The sequence below is a fragment of the Stegodyphus dumicola genome, chromosome 8 (genome assembly GCF_044657685.1).
Source record: "Stegodyphus dumicola isolate Sdum_Otavi_A_Nest chromosome 8, ASM4465768v1".
In the NCBI taxonomy this organism is placed as follows: domain Eukaryota; kingdom Metazoa; phylum Arthropoda; class Arachnida; order Araneae; family Eresidae; genus Stegodyphus; species Stegodyphus dumicola.
In genome coordinates this window covers 15,814,602-15,836,637 of record NC_140775.1, presented here as the reverse complement: position 1 = coordinate 15,836,637, position 22,036 = coordinate 15,814,602, and the positions used below count along the sequence as shown (strand labels likewise).

Genomic DNA, 22,036 nt, shown 5'->3' with positions numbered 1-22,036 from the left:
GCTGAACGGATAAAAGGGCGACTGGGAGAGGCAGGAGACCCAGTCGACCAAATCCAGGTTTACCAATCCAAGTCATCGTCCACCACGTTTTAATTCGGTTGCCACTATAGAGTTTACTATTAAGTTTTCGAAACCCGAAGACATTGGGACAATTGAGAAATAAATTGCGCAGCAGCCGGGGTTTGACCCTAGATCTTCTAGTTGGTAGCTGGACGTGCTAACCATGTGCAAGACAAGAGTACACACGAAAAATACAGTAATTCCTTATGAAGATAATATGGTCTTAGTAGAGAGAAGAACACCGAGATTAGCTGAAATTTTAATCAAAATAGAACGAAAAGCGCAGAACTCAAAATTACTCATAGAATGAAGTGTAAATCTCTGAATAATAAACTCGAGAGCGTAACAGTCTGGGTTATATCCGAGCTGTTAGCTGAAAAGGCGGATCTTTTTACCCTCCCTATTAAAACCGTTTTCCTAAAACAGAGAGTGCCGCAGCCGGAATAATTCAGAAAATTTTCTAGGACCTCGGAAATGCGTTCCCTGGAGATGTCCAAAACGCCGCAAAGCCAAGTTCTTTAATATGTATCTCTCATTGTCTCTAAGCTATTTTCACAATGCCAATGTCAATCGACTAAAAATATTCAACATAATAATATATTAATTAAAACACATAAAAAAGAGGCTGCAAAATTAAAGATAAATAACCCATAATATCTAAATATGGAATTATCCTATGAAACCTGCTAAAATAGGTGAATCTATATGTATAAAGATGTAGGGATTTATATTTATTTTAACTAATAATTTAAATTTTAGTTCAGACATTCCTATAAGCCTCCATTCCCCTAATTGTCAGTGCCAGAATAGTTAAATTTGGTAGCACCGGCGAAGGCATTTGCTATTTTTCATCTTTCATGCTTCCAAAAAATATACCTAATGTCTCTACAGTGGCGCCCGTACTAAAAGGTCGTGGATGATGAATCTCCACACCCAGGATTTAGCAATTGGGTTCCCTAAAAACCCCAGTCGCCCTTTAAAAGGAGGAGTATAAAGGTATTTCTCCCGCCTTACTAGCTTGCCTTTGTGGTGTAGTGGTCAGCACACTGAGCCGGTCCGTGGTTCGACTCCCGGCGAAGGCGTTTACTAGCACGTACGTATGTACGTACGTTCGTACAGACGCCAAGAAAAATTATCTTCAGAATTCATTTTAAAGCAGTTTTATAATTTTTTTGGAGGAAAAGAGTGTTTTATTCTGTTCTTACATACAGATATCACGAAATACATCGTTCAGTTGCATTTGATAGCAGTCAAAATGGGATATTTTCGTTGAAATATGCTGCCTGAAACTTTTCGCGATTACAATACTTCCTTTTTACTTCGTACAAGGAAGTAAAAAAGGTAAAATCAGAGATATAAATTAAAACTTCTAATTTTCGCCCTCATTTTTCGAAGTGGCAACAATCTTGCACCCCGGAGATAAAAATGTGCTTAATTTCGAGAAGTGTTGCGACTGCTCGCTATCAAATCGTAGAGTTTGTTAATAAAAAACTCCTAAGTTTTACAATGAAATAAAAATAGCATTGCCAAAACTTAAATACCCGTTTAAAATTCCCGATTTCAAAAATTCGCTGGAAGCCATTTCGACTATTCACATCTTCGTATGATTTTAATCAGACGAAATATTAATTATAAAACTCTGAAAATACTCATTTTTCCGAGTGGCAACAGTCTCGCGCGTTTGAGATAAAAATGCTTTATTTCGAAAAGTGTTGCTACTGCTTGCTTTCAAATTGTAGAGTTTGTTAATCAAAAATTGGTAAGTTTCACAAAATCTCTATGTATAAAAAGGAATGTCTGTTTGTTTGCGTTATTGATTTCTGATCAATTATGATCAATGTTTTGCCACATTTAATCGACTAAAATTGAAGATAGGTGAAATATTGGATGGAACTTGAGCTTTTATGACTATTTGATTAGAACGACGAAAATCATTAAAAACTGCGTGCCATTATTCCTGATATAATGAGAGAGAATCAGTTCATTTTTCTATCGAAATTTTCTCTATTCAGACTTATGCGATTTTTTTCGATTTTTTTCTTGCTTCTTTGCGAAGTATGGGAATATTACAGTTACGTAGAATTCAGTAAATGCGCATGCGCTATCATCGACGATCCCAGCTTGGTTCGTTTAAACTTTAAAATTTTTGTAAACGACTTTTAAATGTGTGAAATTTCTACTGTACAATTTTCTTACATTTGTTGGCAAATTATGGCTGAAAAACAACGTAAGCATTGCTATAACATAGCATACAAGCTACGTGGCATTGCATATGCTAAAGACATGGAAACAGGGCTGCAGAGAAGCATTTCCGGCCACCCCAACTGAGGAAATGATAAGAACTTGGCGGAATTAGGAAAAGGATCTAAAAAAGCAACTCACAGTAAAGATAATCTAAAAAGGGAAACTGCACAATGACCTGAACTTGAGGCACAGCTGAATACTTAGATTTTAGACAACAGAAAATCCGACTTTCAGTCTCTACAAAAATTATTATTCATCAAGCGAAAGCGATAGCGACGGACAGAGAGATTGCCAATTTTATTGGATCAACATCATGGCGTTCAAGATTCCTGAAGAGAAACCAGCTATGTATGGCGACTAAAAAAAATATCTCAAAAGATGCCAGACGAATATGAAGGAAAAAAATATTTAATTTCATCGATTCGTCATTAATGCACGAAAACGAGAAAATTTTGAGCTTGCACAAATAGTGTAAGGATCTTAAGTTTTACTAACGTTTATTTTATTTTAAATCTTTACTATCACTTCTTATTTTCTACTTCCGGCCAGAATTATAAGCGTTAAGGTTTTTATGCAAAGTTTGTCTGGCGAACGCCAAGTATTTAAGTTGTGGCTTTTTGCCAAGCGAGAGAGAGGAAGCAGTGAGTCGAAGCAGGCCGCTTACCTTAGAAGTTACGCAGTTGCTTGTTGCCTTCCAGGCCAGAGGTTTTAATCCTCTTGATAAATTTAAACGTATTGTAGTGTTCGCAGTTCTCTGTACTACATACGCTTCCTGTTAATGTAAGGCCAATCTTCCACGTTTATTATTTTAACGTTAAATTAGAGTTTAGTTCTATTTTTATATTTTTACGTTAGACCCCAAGTAGCGGGTCGGTGTATTCCGAAGTACGGAAGTTTTTGTAAAATAGAGAAAAATAAAGGGTTTGTATACCCTTCTTGTGTATCCTGTTTACTTCCCACAGTTTTGAACATAGCTTTAGTAAGCTCTCTGTTCCGAGTCAGGTCCTTGCATGTTCCCGAAGAAGGTTAGAAGGAACATTGACCCTGATAATAGGAAACATGGACGAGGTTCCTCTGATTTTTGATGTGTCTTCGAACAAAACTGTAGATTTCAAAGGTACAAAAAGTGTCATTGTTGAAACTCCTAGGCACGAAAAAACTCAGTACACGGTTGTTTTATCCTGCTGTTCTCATGAGACAATATTGCCCTCACTATTGATTAAAAGGTGTCCTTTCTCAGATAGATTGGGTATTTGCAGAAAGTATTACTTTGTATTTGTACTACTTTATATTTAAAATACTGTTAATTCATTATAATGATCAGTAATAAAGTTTTATTCTTAAAAACGTTTATAAAAGAAGAGGTGCGTCTTATATAAGCCGGCAAATACGGTATATTAAACGTAGCACATTGTACCCAATGACTATAGCATTCTAAGTTTTATATTTAAAGTACTGCAACAGCATTTTTGTAATGAAGTAATTTTGTATTGGGCTTTGTATTATTTTCAGCTATTTCGTGTAATCTGTATTAATATGTCTTTAATTTGTTGTTATTGTAATTAATGTATTATATGTGTTTGATGTCCATTTGAATTTATTAAATACTAATGACAGTGGCTATGTAGAATGTAAATTCAATAAATTCCCGATGCGGCCCTTGTACGGGTAGTGCTGCTTTAGATAGTTGCGGGATCCGTACAACACCCAGTTAGTCTATGTACGCCGCACGGGTGTCCGGACCTGCTCGCATTTAGCCATTAACTAAGGATATTTCTAACGCTATACATTATATGATAAGAATAATTTTTAATTACATGTAATATCCGACGCTTTCTCTAATATTTTCCAATTTTTATGAAATTTTAATGGTAAATCCTTTCATAAGATAATGTGAAATCTTCAGACTGCTGCCTTTTTGTTTCTGTTGCAAATCAATTGGTTGGGAGCTTTGGGCTCAATTCTCTTAATCATGTCCCTCAATGCCCGTCTAATAAAAACAGTCGAGATCATCGCCGGGCACAAAGAAAAAACAGCCCAGTGCTCTAAAAACGATAAAAAGAACATTTGAAAGAAAAATCCTCTGTGATACATGGTCGTCCAGAACATTAATTCGCACAGCGACTACGTGCCGACCGTTCACACCGAGGCTAAGCGAATCGAATCATCCAATCAGTGAGCTCCCTTTGCGCGCCAACTAAATGCGTCACGATTGGAAGGCGGGCTTCGACTCAAATGAAGAATGCCTTTTTCACAAGACGTCAGAAGAAGTGTCCCCTGTGCACCATTAGCGAACGCATTTGTCTTCGAATCCGAGAACTCTAAGCCGAGAATACAGCTCTTGGGGGTTTTTGCAGGAGGAGGTGGATGGAAGGGGCCAGTGACAATTCGCGCTCGCAGCCGATAAAGGAATATACGTGTTTATGGAGCAGGAATTTTTTGTTGGTGACAGTTCATCCACTAACTCATCCCCCCTATTCTTTCCTATTTTAGGTTTTTATTTTTCCAGCTTTACTTGACTTACTTTGTCTTTATTTATTTTCTTATTTATTGGCTCTTTTGGGCTTGTTTCTCTTCTTGCCGAATATCGTGGTAAAATTGGAAGCCACCTCTTGAAAATAAATTGCATTTGTTTGCTAATACAAATTTAGTTTGCTTAGCGGTTTGCGGTCACCTCTAAAGATGGCGGCATGCCTCACTGCTGAATGTTTATCTCAGTATTGTATTTGACGACTGAATTAGATTATTTAATTTATGCAAACGCCGTTAGGAATATCTCTATGCTTTATCCTATTTTTCACAAAACGGCTCGCGGAGAATGCAGTCGAGGGTCTCAGGCCACTTCCTTTAACATCAGAAGATGGCGTTAGGCTTAGCAGATTTTTAAGTACTTCCTCGCTGCAAATATTTAACAGTGAACTGTCGATTTACCGGTTTCATAGTCTACGGTTAATTCAAAGCCACGGTTAATTTGAGGGCATTTAAAAAGATACAAGAAGTAAAAACTACCCATGTTACAATCAATTAAAAAATATTATTAACAATTTATTTGTATTTTCGAGTAGTTTAATATGGAATAAAAATTTATTATGCTACTCAAATTAAATCAGTATTCAGGAAAAAAAAAAAAAAAGAATAAAGTGTTAATAAAGGAAAAATCAACATCATTAGAAATTAAGAAACTAAGTTATACGTAACCTTGAAAATCGATATTTACAACAGAGCGTGAACTACATAATTGGAATCAAACTTTCGTAGAAAAGTACGCTAAACATTCCGTCTTTTATTATACAATGTTTACATATTTCGAGTTATATACAGTTAAATTACTTACTATTGCGGACAAAAATATCCCTCCCACATACTGCCGTATCATCTGATACGTAGAAAATTTTTGCTTTGTGCTCTAGGTTTCTGAAATAATTTGTTCCACGGCTCCGTAATAGGTAATTTTCTTTCAGCGGTTAATTTCAAACATTCCATGCCTCATCTCAAATTCGAACTTAGGAGTAGTAGAATCCTTAAGAACCGTCCAAGGCTGCCTCTTAAAATGTGTCTTCTCTTTCTTGAATTCTCAAATATCTATGTTGGTAATGTTATCGTTGGTCTCATTAATAAAATAAAATTATTCGTAATGTCATAAAATTGTTGGTCTCATTGATGCTCTAATAAAATTGTTGGTCTCATTGATGCTCTAATAAAATTGTTGGTCTCATTGATGCTCTAATAAAATTGTTGGTCTCATTGATGCTCTAATAAAATTGTTGGTACTGTCATAAAATTGTTGGTCTCATTGATGCTTTAATAAAACTGTTGGTTTCATTGATGCCGGTTCCGTTTTTTGGTGAAATACGTCATAAAATTGTTGGCCTCATTGATGCTCTAATAAAACTGTTGGTCTCATTGATGCCGGTTCCGTTTTTTGGTGAACAATGAGACCAACTATTGTATGTCATAAAATTGTTGGCCTCATTAATGCTCTAATAAAATTGTTGGTAATATCATAAAATGTTTGGTCTCATTGTTGCCAGTTTAGTTTTATCCTAATTACAAAAGTGAACCGACATCAGTAAGTATAAAACAACTACAATATATTTATATGCTTCAAGATCACAGATAAAGACATTCAACTTAAAAATTGTCATTTATTACTGAATTTAATTTCGTTCGATTATCCAAGTTATGGAAAAGCATCGCGACGTTATCTTGACTAAAAAAGGGGCATATTTTCGTGAAGGACTGTTTTTGAGGAAAGTCGTTTTGTAATCACGTTATACAAGATAAAACGCTAGCTTTCATGACCAACTCACCTATGATATTCTCCCGGAGGATGCCTTACATTAAGCCTTACGCGGCACACAAAATTAGACTGCAAAACCATCAGTGAAAAACTGCATTTTTTTTTCAAGTTCTGCTGTATCCACAAAATTACAAATTTCACATTTTTAAACTTTGAAACTTAGTTAATTTTCTCATTGCCAGAACTCATCAGCTGCTGACAACTTCAAGTTCTTCCTGTTCTTCTGATTCGCTGATTTCTGTGCTCCCCAGAATTTTGTTTTCAAGTGTCAAGGAAACACCAGCTTTTATATTCTAGTCTTTAGCAAAATTTTTGTAAATGATGACCGCCCCTATCTAAATTATTCTGGCTCTTTTTTGACGGAAAATTAGACCTTCTGAGTTTTTTAACTTTTTCTCAGTGTGAAGGCACTTATTCTTATTAGCTTTATTCGGCTTATCAAAATTTCTACCGGATTAGAAATCCCCTCTTTTGATGACGACATTTTATTCTTCAGATGGTGTGGAGGTAAAGGCGTTTATGCCTATGTACTCCGTAACGCGAACTTCCTTGACCCTTGAATTCTGTTTCGCTGTCGTCACGCTTCCTGATTCGTCAACTGATGATTCCTCACCGTGTCTGGTTTCTCAGCCCTCTTGCTTTGAAATTCCTCACAATTCGGAATAGCAGATAATAGCAGATAGTCCTATGCTGCTTGCTTCCAGATCAGCCTGATGTATTTCTGTTCGCAGAGGAAAATGTGGCCTCACTTCTTTGAATTTACTTCGGATTTTCTTTCAGAATAAATACAACTATGGAACATACACCTTCGTCATATTCCATTAAACAGCATGCATTTCTAGTACTGAAATACCAGACAATCGCTGTCAGACCACAGTTTTATGGCGGCAAGGCGTAGTTTTCAAACACGATTGAATGTTCCCAAAGGACTCGATGTAAAAACCATCGAAGGCTCTTTGCTAAATGTCCAACGGACAGACAGCGTGGCCGTCTAACTGGTAGGGAGTTTAAGTCGCTGGCAATTTGTAGTTACTCCTGAAAACGTCCCAAGAATTTTTGAAATGATTTAGCAAAATCCAAGGAAATATGTCCGAAAGATTGTAACAGAGACGGGTTTGAAGTGTTCCAACACGCAGAAAGTACTGAGAAACAACCTAGGTATGGTTCCATTCAAAATCCAAAGTCACAACGCGCCAGCGTACTATGCCATGTGTTGGCAGCACTTCTAACTATTATTTACCAGTTGTTGTATTATTCTATCAGTCTTCGTTTTCGAGATTTTGAATTTTGAAATTAGGGACTCTTTTGCTGGACACCCTACATACCTCAACAAGCACATAAGCAGTTCAAAGAGTCCAGATGGATACGAGTAATAAACAGTGGTCATTCGAGGTTGGTTGAAATCTTAGGAAACAAACTGTGTGTATGGGGTTCCATCATTTTTATGCAACGTAAATAAGAGGCTGTTCCTCTTAGAATGTCTTCCACGAACGCATTGCTCCTCTTTAAGCAGTATAATCCTTGTGTTTTAGCTTAATCATTAAACCAAGTGATCAAAGATAATCCGAATCTAGGTTGTTTTACATCATTCTTAAGCAATATTTTAATGTGAACATAGCTGTTACTTAATCAACATTCTGTCTCTTCTTTTTTTTCTCCCCCCCCCCACTTTCTATCGAACGGAATTCGAGTTTCCTCAACCTAATTCTATCCGCAGGAAATCCGGAACTGGTGTGACGATTCGAATGTTAAATGAATGCTCTCCGCTTCGGGTAGCTGAGCAGAGAACAAGTAATAATAATAATAAAAGAAAAAAAAGTATCTTCTCCAGGTAATGCCGTAACTCATAATAAATAATCCATTTATGTATCCATGAAAAAGAAATCTCCGTTCGCTTAAGTGAGGCTTAACTTAATTTGGCGCGCTGAGGAGGGCATGCTTCGTGAAATCCCTAATGTTGCATGAAAATAATTGAAAATAATGCCAGGGCGCGTTAACACGTGTACATCGGCGCTAATGAATTAAAAAGGAAAATGGATCGAATCTGTTTGTAATTAAGTTTCGAAGAAGAAGAAGAAGGGGAAAAAATATTCGAAAATGAATGTTTACTCATTATTAAAAAGTAAAACTTTCAGCCGTTGTTATTTATTTACCAGCGATGTTTAAAATTTAATCAGGCCTGTAAAAGTATGCAAAAAGATTACCCGACGCCTTCGCTCCTCTTGATGCTCGTCGAGTTGTACTTGATTTACTTTTCTCTCAGTAGTAATTATTAATTAAAATCAGTTTTAATTTGGTTTTGAAGCCTTTATGTTCAATCGGCCGTATGCGTTAACTATGTTTGAGTAAAGTTTATTAAAATAACTTAATTTTAAGATTTCACACTAATACCTGTAAGAAGCGTTTATAATTGAAAATACTAAGAGTTTATAAATGAATGGTCCGGTTTTGAAAATTAATAATAACTTGATGTATTATTTTATATGGGCAAACCTTACAACATAGGAAGCGGTAATTGTCCAAGTTCTTGAGGCATTAATCACAATCCTTCAACATGTGCACCCTTGGTCACACGTCTACAAGGTTACTTTATATGGGCAAACCGTACAGCATAAGTGGCGGCAGCTGTCCAAGTTCTTGATGTATTAATCACAATCCTTCAATATGCGCACCCTTGGGCACACGTCTACACGGTTCTTTTATATAGGCAAACCTTACAGGATAAGCAGTGGCAGCTGTCCACGTTCTTGATGCATAATTCACAATCCTTCAACATGTGCATCTTTGGTCACACGTCTACTACAAGGTTACTTTATATGGGCAAACCGTACAGCATAAGTGGCGGCAGCTGTCCAAGAATTTCTTATTAAGTTTCAAAATAAATATTTCAAAAGACAACCCGTCTTTACTTTCACCCAACACGGGTGCTCTGACGTTACACCAGGTAAACATATAAAGTGGATGGGGCACCAAAGACTTTACTGTAGGGTCGAACAGGAATTGCTCTAAATCACTAATCAGTTAGAATTTGAAAAACTGAAATTCATTGCATGTTGTTTCTGAGTAATACTAGAATTGTTACATTTAAACATAAGGGGATTAAAACATAACATTAGGCAAATTTACAGAACATAACAGAAACTGCTGAGTAGGGTATAGGACTTTTTGCCCTCGACATTTCACCGTCGGGGCGTTTCGCTGTCAAGACATATTTTCCTTTACATGACTATTATATCTAGCCGCATTATACTCGTATTAAATGTATTTAGTTTAGTAATTCTGTTTACCTTTTGTATACATAATAAAGGTTGCTTTTAATATATATAGTCATTTACAAGTATGAGATATAAAGAAATTACGCGTAGTTAGTTGGAAAATTATGTCAGTATCAAAGGGAACTGGGGCTAAACTTCTGCTATAGCAAAAGTTATGTTATCGATTTTAAAATGATGCGGGTACAATATTTACTTGATTCGCCAACACTTCTTGAAATTTTAATCGGCTAGTTCAGAGAAATCACTCATACAAGCAGGAAATTCACAGTTTTATGAAATCTGAATGGAAAACGGAATTAGTCTCTTAAAATCAATATGTCATGTGTAACGGTGTATTTGTATAAAACTGTACACAAAAACATTTTATATATTACTTTATATAAAATGTTTATTAAATTAAATTAAATTATTAAACTAATCATTAATTTAAATCAACTTAATATAATACGGCAAGATATAACACAGTCGTGTAAGGAAAAATATGTCTTGACGGCGAAACGTCCCGACGGCGAATAGTTTCATTCCCGCTGAGTATACTCATTACAATGTTGGATTACGTAAATACAGCTGGATAACTCCGATTTTCATCCCATTCAGATAATTCCTTCTTGGTGCATCGTTCTTTTCTGTTGTAGAGTGTATATCACGTTCAACCAGAGTCACAGAATCAGTGTGATACGGTTGCGAGGAATAGCGAAGATAGCATCTTCGATAACCTTCACCCATGAAAAATTCGCATAGGCTTTAATCCGTTGAATGCTGTGGACTTGTTCGTCTTATGATAAATTTCGATAAAGATACTTTTACCTCTAGCTTAAGTAGTGAGAAATTGTTTTGTTCCTCGGCTCATTTTCAACAGTAACATCATCTCATAATAAAAGAATATATATCAGAATAAAAGAAAGAGTCTGTCTGTGTGTGTGTGTCTTTCGTTCGCACTGCGCGTAAGCTAATAGACCCATGGCTACGAAATTTGGTACATAGGTGCATCTAGACAAGAGTCAGTGCACCTCGAAGCGATGTTTTCGAAATTTGAATTCGAATTTATTTTATTTTATATTTTGTGACGAAATCGCGTCATTTTGAGACATAATGGGCTATAGGAAAGCGAGATTTTACTCTACACACTCCATTTTCACATCGTCATGAAACTTAGGCACTTAGTTATTTTACCAACTTAAAATAAATTTCGTGTTTCAATAAATCGATTCAATACAAATTTATTTAACAAAGGAAGCTTAACACCTTTTCAACGTGATTTTTTCTAAAAACGTTTATTTTTAAAAATGTACAGTTTATTTTTCTTTGATTTTTGGACACGTTAAACTTTCATCCTTGCGACTGCTTTTACAAAATGAATTTTGAAAAAATGATAATATTTTATATTTTAAAAAAAAATTTTAAATGAAGCTTCCGAGTACACTTCTCACATCTCACATCTTTAAAAATGTGATTTGGGCAACACTTTTCCTGTCTTGTTGTTGTTGATAGATTTTTGATGAAATCGCATCATTTTGAATAGTTTCATTCTTTTAGAAATATGGGTTTGGCAACAATTTTTCATCGTATTTCTTATGTCACTATTATTAAGAAATTGCATATTTCATTGTCATTTTTATATATATATAGTACATTTTTACTGATTTTTTTGATAAAGTTGTTTTGTAGAGTAAAATTCTGCGCTGAATTTTACGTTTTTTGAGTTGCTTTCGTGTTATTTTTTGCTTATTTCACTGTTTGTAAGATATTGAAAAGTTTTGCATGATTTTTTTTCTTCAACGGAAAGTTGGTTAAATTTTTTATTAGGATAATTAATATTTGTATTAAGGGATATAGCTTATTTCATTGTAATTTTTTTCTCTTGAAAATGTAAGATAAAATATCATTAATTATACTTTGCTTTACAGAATGTTTTGTTTTTTGTATTCTTTTATGTTATTCATTGCTCATTTCACTGTTTTTAAGATATTGAAAAGTTTTGAGTGATTTTTTTAGGAAACAAAGTTCTTAACCTCCTTTATACCATTATTAAGGTATAAAGGAGTTCTTTGTTTGAGTTCCTAAGATTTTGCAAAGGAAAGTTGGTTAATTTATTTATTAGGATATATTCGTATTAAGGGATATTGCTTATTTCATTGTAATTTTGTTATACGTAATAACTTTTTTTATGAAGTTGTTCTGCAGAGTAAAATTCTACGCAGTTTTTAAATTTAACGTTGGTGTTCCCTTCAGCCATTTTTCCGGTACATTTAATAGCCAGACGAAGGTTGGCAGCGAAGCTGCTAGTTATATCTAAATAACACTTCTTACCAAAGCTTAGATATCTACTCTACCACTCAAAGATGGATATCCAACAAAGATGTATGTGCTGAGTACTTGTGATACATGTAACAAAAAGCAGGTTTAATGAGTTTGCCTCTTTCTATTAATACATACCTATTAGTTTCTTCATAAAAGGAGCATATTTTATTTATGGTTTTAATAATTATAGTACTATAGAATTATGAACTTGTTAAATGTTCCACTGACTTGTGAATGATATTTTACTTACATATTTCTCTTCTTTTTATAGGGAATCCGCAGTTTTTCCTCATCGTCTCACCGAAAGGTAAGTCTATTCTATTCTTTTTTCCTTCGATTTGTTTTCATGAATCAATAGAAAATGTAGTGTTAAGCATAGTGCTCAAAATACTGAGTATGTCACACAAAACATTCAAGTTGAAAAGCGCGCGCGCAGCAATTAACATTTTTCGACATTTTCATTACTAAGACTGTAGAAAAACTTATTACTTGTAATAAGTAAGACAGATACGAAGATCGTAACAAAAATAACACAAAATTAGGCCTAACGTTTTTTATTAATAGCCCTGATCGTCCAAATTTTTACGTAGTTTTAGAATGACTCCGACATCAGAGGTGGCCATAGCTGGGTTCTCGCAGGCAAATGGTCCAGCTTTTATGTAAATATAACATATGTATGAAATATGATCAAATAAAACTACTCAATGTCTAAGAGAAAGTAATCTATTTATTTAATTTTATTTTACAAAATTATTAGTTTAAGCTAATAATAAACTTGAACTGATCAATGTCCGAACGTGCCGCCCAGACGATATAGTGGTTAGGGAAGCCTACTGCGATACTAATAGGCCCAGGTTCGTATCACGGAGAAGGCATGGATGGTTTGTAAGTGCATAGTATCTGTGCGGCATGGGGGCACTCTCAATATGTGCAGAGCCGAAAGTCCTCTCGAGAGGTTTGGTGGGGGAAGAAGGTGTGCGCTCCTTCAAAATTGAGGCCAGAAAATTAGCGAAGTCGTACTATTACGTATGGTGCTCAAGGCTTTGCCAACGACAGTCGCAAGCTTGCTGTCTTTGCCACGATGAATTTCGTGCGCATGTTCTGATGTCACTGTCAGACAAGTGAGATAAGTCACAATATTCAAGATAGTCATTCGAAACAGATTTTTTAAAATTTTATCCTTTTTGATGAAATCCCATCATTTTGAGTAGTTTCATTCTTTTAAAAATGTGGTTTTGGCCAGTGTACAAACTTTCATTCAATGTTTTGTACACTGGCCTTCTGAGTGTTGAAAATATGAGATTAAAATATTATTAATTATAGTTTCCTTTGCAGAATTTCTTATTTTTTGTGTTTTTTCATGTTATTTATTGCTTATTTCACTGTTTTTAAGATATTGAAAAGTTTTGCAAGCTTTTTTTTTCAGGAAACAAAGTTTTAAACTTCCTTTATACCATTTGAATTCTTAAGATTTTGCAACAGGAAGTTGGTTAATTTATTTATTAGGATAATTAATATTTGTATTAAGAGATATTGCTTCTTTCATTGTAATTTTTTTATATATAAAATACATTTTTATTGATTTTTTAATTTTTTTTTGATAAAGCTGTTCTGCAGAGTAAAACTGTGCAGTTTTTAAATTTAATGATTAGTGTTTTCCCTTTAGGCATTTTTCCGGTACATTTAAAAGCCAGACGAAGGCTGGCCGCGTAGCGGCTAGTAGTATTATGAAATAAATAATTAGAGCTTTTGCAATGAAGAATAATCATAACAATGGCATATAATTTCTTTTTAAACCTGTGTAGAAGCAGCAACTTTAAATTAATAAAAGTATTTACAGTGCAACAAGAGCAGATGAGTGATTGTGTTACATTGCAGTTCAGGTTACATTAGCATGTCATAAATAGTCAAGTGCAAGACATAAAGAGAAAGGGTCTTAAATTAAAAAAAAAAGAAAAAAGAAAAAGAAAAAAGAAAACAACACATTAATCACATAAACATAAGGCGTAATTAGATGCCAATACTCTTCACTCAATACATAAACTTAAGCATATTGCCAATGCATGATAGTGTTGTATATTGGGAATACTGAGGTATCTAGAGATTCTATACTTACTACAGGGTGTACAGACAGTGAACAAAAGCTTAGTAAAAACATGATACTTGATAAAATACAGGACAAAATACATGGTACAATACATGAGACGCGGAATACATTGATAAAATACAAGAGACATGAAATACATTGATAAAATACATGAAACATGATGCAACTTTAGAAATAGTACACAACACTAAAAATGTGATATACAGAGCGGAATACGTATACAAAGGTATTAACAGAATACAAAACAGAAGATAGTGCATTAAAGATTTATGTACAATGGATATATACACAGAATACCCACACAGGTGACAGGTGACGGAGGACGGGGACGCCTGGCGTCTAATAGAGGTAACAGGCATATGTCCCACACCCTCCCCTATCCAGACGCAACAACTACACATTACACATTTATATGATACATAATTAAGCACACACATTTGAAATACATGACAAATAAATATACATAGAGAAAACACAGTTCAACACAAAATATACAAAACATAACAGTACAATGATACAAAGTACACACAATACGACATTAAACAGCATAAAACATATATAAACATTACGTTAAACACACACATTGCATTAAACACATAAAACATATAAGGTGCACAGTTATAGTGGCAGTTCAGTATAGTTTCAGGGAAAGTACTTTACAGTGGCAGTACTAGGCACATTGCGCAGAATGTACGCAATACCCACAAGTGAAACACTAGCGGTATACAGCATGTAGTATGTATTATTGCACAGTTTGTTAAGGCAGAATGCAGTCACTGAGACCATTATGAATAGCACTGTTTTATAATGGGAGGCAAAGGTCTTGGCCGTAGGCCTTAATGGTGTTAACGATTTTGCATACTGTGTTGATTGCCGCTTTATTTTTAAGGATAAACTTGTGGAAGGCAGGTATGTTCGTGGGTTCCGGGAAATGGTGCTGTTCTGTGAGTGGGCACCGGAAGATATAGTGATCGGGTGTCCCTTCTTCCCCGCATACACAGCGATCCGTATTAGAAATAGTGCGTCTGTTGAAGTAGTCCGGGAAGGGACCGTGCCCAGTTACAAAGTTAGTAAGTGGAGCGTTTGCTATGAGTCTCTCCGTTGTCACCATCGGTAGAAAACCATACACTCTTCTTCCTGTGTTTCCATGTTCCCATACTCTTTGCCACCACTGGACTGCTGCGCCTTTCAGCAGTCTTTTAAGATGGGAAGGTGGCGCCGGAACAGCGATGGGACGTGCGTTGATGTTTGAGGCTGCTTCTTTGGCGAGCACGTCCGCTGCCTCATTACCTGCATTGCCTTCGTGAGCTTTCACCCATGTCATGTCCACGTGTACCTGTGGGTTATCTTTTAAGAGTTTTTGAAGGCGGATGATCAACGGGGAAACATGGTTGTGTTTGCTTAGGGCCAGCAAAGTAGACATACTATCCGTATAGAGATAAGCTTTTGAGATTTTTCGGCTTATTAGATATTCAACAGCAGCTGTAATTTCTATCACTTCTGCCTGAAAGACGCTATTGCTGTCACCTAGGTGGCCTTTCCAATGATGTAATTCTTGGCTTTGCCAACAGTGCAGGAAAGCACTGCCAACGCCTTCAGCATGTTTAGAACCATCAGTGTAAAGTGTATGGTTGCTGATGTGGTGTATTTCCTTGTTGGGCTGTTGCATGATGTGGGTGTGGACCCCTAGTCCTTTATGCGCTGGATGTGTGTGCAGCGGTGTCTTGGGGTGCTCATAAAGTGCTGGACTGTAGAGAGTACCTGCGAAGGAGGCGTCTTTCCTCAAGTGAAGGACTCTCGTATATGTCGCCTCTAGCTCGGCCTGGATGTGTAGAGGGACTATACCTGCTAGAGTAAGGGCGGAGCTCGTGGCTGTTGTGCAGTATGCCCTGCAGATGCTTATGACAAAAGGGCGTTGGAGTGATGTTGACTGCTTGATTTTCCTCGTTGTCATCGGTTGAGCCCAGATTGCAGCTGCGTACAGCACAATCTTTTCCACCACCGTGCTATAAAGCACTTTTTGAATGTGGGGATTTAGTCCCCAATTCCTTCCTTGAAATTTCCGTGTCATTCTGGCTATAGCGGAGGTTTTTGCTCTCTGTTGCTGCAAATGTGGCACCCATGTTAAGCCAGAGTCCCAGACCACTCCTAGATACTTCTGTGTATCCATGAATTTAATGTTGCGGCCAAGTAATCGGATACAGGGACGACGTACAGGCCTCGTGCCCGGTCTTGGGATGAGGAGTGCAGAAGACTTGGTGATAGAAATCCTCAGCTTAAGGTCTTCGCATAGGCTTGCGAACTTGGCGCACGCTTCGCTGCCATTGGCTTCAATTTCGTCTTGTGTGCGACCTTTAACAAGGAGAGCCGCGTCATCAGCATATGCAATGATAGTTGTGTGATCAGGCCACGTCGCTTCGAGGATTTTGTTAAATGTCAGGTTCCAGAGCAAGGTCCCTGCACAGGACCCTTGTGGGCAGCCTCTGACTTGGGTCTTAGTAACAATGCCATTATTGTTTGCCATAAGTAATTGCATATCTGTGAGATAACTCTCAAAGACTTGGTAGATGTTCTCCGGGCATTGCGCCTCTCTGAGGGCCTGCTTGATGGCGGGCTACCAAAGGGTGTCGAAAGCGCTCTGGAGGTCTATTGAGATGAATGCAGTCTGAAGATTCTGTGAGCGATTAAGCTGGACTTCATCATATATTCGTTGAAGGGCATGTGTGGTTGAGCAACCTGAACGGAAGCCATATTGCTTGGGACTGAGGAAGTTGTTTTTGTGAATATGATACTTCAGCCTGTTAACTATGATCTTTTCATAGATCTTACCCAACGCTGAAAGGAGACAGATCGGACGAAAGGAGCAGGGGTCTATTGGGTTCTTATCTTTTTTGAGAAAAAGTACCACGTGTCCCTTCTTGAAAGCTTGTGGAAATACTCTGTGGTGCAGGAGTTTATTGAAGTAGAGGCGAAAGAAGGTGGGCCGTGCTCGGAAGGCGACCTTTAAGATTGCATAATCAAGTCCGTCCGGACCCGGTGCCTTCTTCAGTGGTAGATGGCGGAAGATGTGAGTGATTTCCTGCATTGTAATGGGGACATCTTCTGGCGTTCTTGGGATCTCTGTGGAGTTTCTCAAAAGTCGCTGGGCCGTCGTGTCATCCTGTTCTGGATCCGCTGGGAAGATTGCATCAAGCAGTGCTGTGGCCGTGGACCCTGCTAAGTCAATTGTTTGTGGTAGATTCCCTGGCTGCATTGGCACTTGTGCCGGCTGGAAGATTTTCTGCGTGGCCAGTTTATGCAGGATTCCGTAAGGATTGCTATTGCTGGTACAAAAATTGCGCCAGCTGTTGATTTTGGCTTCTAGAATTGCTTTTTTATAAGTAGCCCGTGCTTGTCGGAATGCAGTTAGCAACCTTTCCGTTTCTGTGCCGTCTACAGCCGTTCGGAGACGGCGACGTAATGCTCTGCACCTTTGGCGCATTTGTCTCAGCTGCCTAGTCCACCACGTAATGCCTTGCAGTTTCTTGGCAGTCCTGATTGGTAGAATTCGCTCGCATGTGTACTTGAGAGTGGTGAGAAGATTATCTGTGTAGATATTCATATCGTACTGGTCATTATGCGTATTAAGCTCCATCTCTTCTCTTCTGAGAGTTTCGCTGAGAATGCGATGCAGATGCCTAATCTTGCCACCCGGAAGCTTAAACCTTTTTAAAATGCTAATGCTGGTGTCTACTTGAATGAGGAAATGGATGTACTTATGATCGGAATTGCTTTCATCATCCATGACAGTCCAAGAGTAAATATTGTTGACAATGTCCGATGTTGAAAGGGTCAAGTCGGGCCAGCCTTTATGATACGAGTTGTCAAATGTCGGCTGTGCACCGGGGCTGTTATGCAAATGCAGGTTATTGCTCGCCATGAAGTTTTCCATTTCGTGGCCTTTAGGAGTCGTGTCACGGTAGCCCCAAATGACGTTGTGGGCGTTGAAGTCGCCTCCAATGATGTGTGGTACCGTAGGACATTTCAGTCTAACGTGATTGTATGCTGTAGTTGCGTCAGTGAGGTCATCGCTGGGGGAGGAATAAACGGAGCTTAGTATGAACTGTTGATTGTTAAAGATAACTAGTACGGAGACGAAATCTCGTTCCATTGAAACCAGGAAAGGTGTCCAGGTAGGGTTACAGCAGGCAATGGCTGCTCTGGGTGCCTGCTCTGCTGTGGATTTCCTTTGGAAGATCTTCCATGCCAGGGGAAAACTTGCCACCTGGCCTTCACGGCAGTATGGTTCCTGGATTAGAAGAAAGTCTAAATTATGATGTATTGCATGTTGTATGGCTTGGGTTGAGGCAGCTTCTGCTCTCTGCAAATTAATTTGAGCGCATCGTATGGGTATCTGGTGCTGGGTGGTTTCCACTTTTGTTTCTGGTCGATCTTCAGTGGGTGTATTTTTCGTTTTGTGTGGCGTCCATGCTGGTGCGGAGGTACTTGGTCGTTGTGCGTTATTCGTAGATTGTGCTTCGTCGGATTCGCTCAATATACCGTGCATAGGTTGGGCATCGGATGTCGTATGCTGGATGGTTGCAGGGCATTGTACTATGTGTTCGGAAATTTGTATCTGCGCAGTTGATACAGGTGGGCTGGCATGCGTGGCAGTCCTTGATGCTGTGGTTGCCCGAACAGAAGGCGCAGTAGATTTTATTCGTGCAGCCTTGTTGAGTATGACCGAACTCTTGGCATCGGAAACATCTCTTGGTATTGAAGTGTTCCGCGATGCGGTGTCTTTGCCAACCAATGAACAATTTGGGCCATTGGAGGAGACTTCGGTAAGCTGCTGGCTGGCACTCCACGATCCATTTAACAGTATTTTCTCTGTCTTTGAGACGGTAGAGGATCTTTGCTGATGCTTTGGATAGATGGAACTCGGAGCTGAGCGCTTTTTCCAATTCTTCTGGCTGGACATCAGGTGACACACTGTGTATGGCCACTCTCGGTAATCTGGTCTGTGGTTGTCTGGTCTTGACCAGATCTTGCCCCTGTTTACTCTGTAGGGTGTTGACTAATTTCGTTGCGTCCTCTTTGGTTACGCAGTCTACCGCTAATCCTCCCTTCTGCAGGTTCCGGATGGTGCTAATTTTGACTCCCAGCTTTTTTAGTGGAAATTTCTCGTTGAGGACTGTTTTCAGGTCTTTGCTAGAGGTTGCTGTATTCTCTGTTGGATAAATGAGAATAGTATGCTTCAGCTTCGGGGCGGCAACTTGTGCGTAAGATTTAACGCGTGTGCTGTTGGAAGCTGCCGTCTGTATGGTGATCGGTGCTGTGAGAACTTCTTCCTCAGTGTTCACACCTATTTCAGTAGTAGGCCGAGGGTTATCGCTGTCTGGACCCTGTAGGGCCAGCTCTCTGAGTGCTTCTATTATAAATCTTATTTGGTCTCGTAAGTCAGCTGGAAGTACTGCTCGTTTGCCGCACTTTGTTTTGCTGATGCGCAGAGCCTCGTCTGCAAATGAATGAATCTTCTCCGAGTAGCTTAGAGTGTCTCTCTGGGAAGACAGCTTCACAGCAAAGCACCAGAGTACAGCTCGCGACTCGGTTCGGTCGTTCTCGTAACTCAACGTACTCTCGAGACTCTCCACGTTACAACTGGCGATGCACTCGACGATAGCCTCAACGATGCACACTCTCAATGCACCAACTCGACAGTAGAAATTGTGGATAAAACTCGATAGACTATGAGACACTCGATAGACTCGCGATCGACTACGAGGATCTGACGAGACACACTAGACTGACGATGAGCTCTCTTGACTAGACACTGACTGACGCTCCGCGTACCAACAGGGTTTATATCGCTTTTGGCTTACGTTCGAGAACATTCTGTGCTAGACCAGTAAAAATTCGTTCCAGAAAGTTCTCCATCCGTCTATGGAATATCGCCTATTTTGTCGCCAAATGGGGATTTTGAACCAAATACGACAACCCTGCCTTCTTTAGTCATTTTCTGGCAACCCCAAACCGTCCTTGCAGAGAAGCTATCTTACCGCGGTTGGACATTTTATAACAATAATAATCTGCCACTCACGCCACGTAGTCCCACTGATGTCCCACCGAAAAACTTTTATGTCCCACTAATGCGGCTTTTTTCTAATATACTCTTTTAGTATTTTCTCTCTTGAATGGGATTATAAACTCATTAACACTGATATATTCTACTTCTCGCGAAGTACATTTACTAGTGACCTAATTTTATATAATCTGTCATAACCAAGTTGACCATAGAGTATACGAGTATATTTTTGCTGTTCGGGTTGACATGAAAGTAGGTCTAAATTTAAAAGTTTTGTAGGTTATAATTCAAAATTGTATCGAAAAATTACTAAAAAATACAAATATCAAAAATAAATAAGAAAATATTGGTGAATTTTATTTAGACCGAACCTAAATTTCGAACTATCAAAGAAGGAATTAAATACGTTTAATAAAAAAAGAGAAAATAATAAATATATACCAAATTCAATTAACTTCGAGAAGCTAAAACTTTAAGAACTAATTTTTTAAAAATTATTGATGGAATTTTCACAAAATTTGGCACTTTGGCATAATTAAAATTAATTTTAATTATAATTATAAATTTCGAACTATGAAAGAAGGAATCAAATACGTTTAATAAAAAAAGAGAAAATAATAAATATATACCAAATTCAATTAACTTTGAGAAGCTAAAACTTTAAGAACTAATTTTTTTTAAAAACTATTGATGGAATTTTCACAAAATTTGGCACTTTGGCATAATTTTAAAAAAACGGTATGTCATTCCAGAAAAAGTCCGATTTTGTGTCAAAATACCAATGATAAAAGAACGCCATATGTAAATCTAATCTAAGTCGCACTTTCGAGACCTGAAAAACGCAAGTTAAATTTCATTAATCGGTCCAGTAGAACAGTATATTCAGAATTGTTCCCACCCCCGTTTCATTTTTAGCTCAAAGGGACAATTTGCCCAGAAGGGCTGTTAATTTCCTTTTGGCATTATACATCATCCACTGTAAGACGGCGTTTTACATTTCAAATTGTTGTCGCCAAATATTAGAGCCCTGCATTATATTTAAAGAAATTAAATAATGAAGAATATGTTTGTTTCTCGCATTTTGAAAAAACAACGGTACCTAGAGAAATCAAATTTTGAATAACGTAGTCCTCCACTCCAATATGGGCATCTGAAAGAACGAATTTGGAATTTATTTTATTATCTGTTTCATATTTTGTAAAACTTTAACACAATTTTTATTAACAAACTCAACGATTTCAAAACCAGCGATGTACGGGAGAAAAAAAAAAGACATTTTTATCTCCTGCGCGCGAGACTCTGTATCGGAAAGTCTAAAGATATGCTCTTTTATAATATTTTGTGATATTGCTGTTGAACTGAATTTTATGGTTTAAAAGCGAGCAACGTGATATTTAATAAATGAAGGTAGCACACAAAACGTTAAAAAAACGCCCCTCCTCGCGTAATATAAAATATGAAAGCTTTCACATTTTTTTAAGCCCAAATGGACGTTAACCCAGAAGGCTATTAATTTCATTTTGGCATTTTTCGTTGGTTCTCTATAAAAGTCTGTATCACTTATAAAATCGTTGCAACCAAATATTAGAGCCCTGCATTGTATTTAAAGAAATTAAATAATGAAGAATTTGCATGAATATATGTGTGTTTCTCGCATTGTGAAAAAACAACAATACCTAGAGATA

The 22,036-nt window shown here is 37.5% G+C and overlaps 1 protein-coding gene across 2 annotated transcripts in view; it reads left to right on the top strand.

The window, feature by feature from the left end:
• LOC118182352 (teneurin-m-like) overlaps nucleotides 1–22,036 on the top strand; it is an 828,075-nt gene that overhangs the window by 135,683 nt on the left and 670,356 nt on the right. For both annotated transcript variants that reach the window (XM_085821598.1, XM_085821597.1), the window contains exon 2: nucleotides 12,452–12,487. The gene's annotated coding sequence lies outside the window, so the exon portion shown is untranslated. The remainder of the gene's footprint in view (nucleotides 1–12,451; nucleotides 12,488–22,036) is intronic.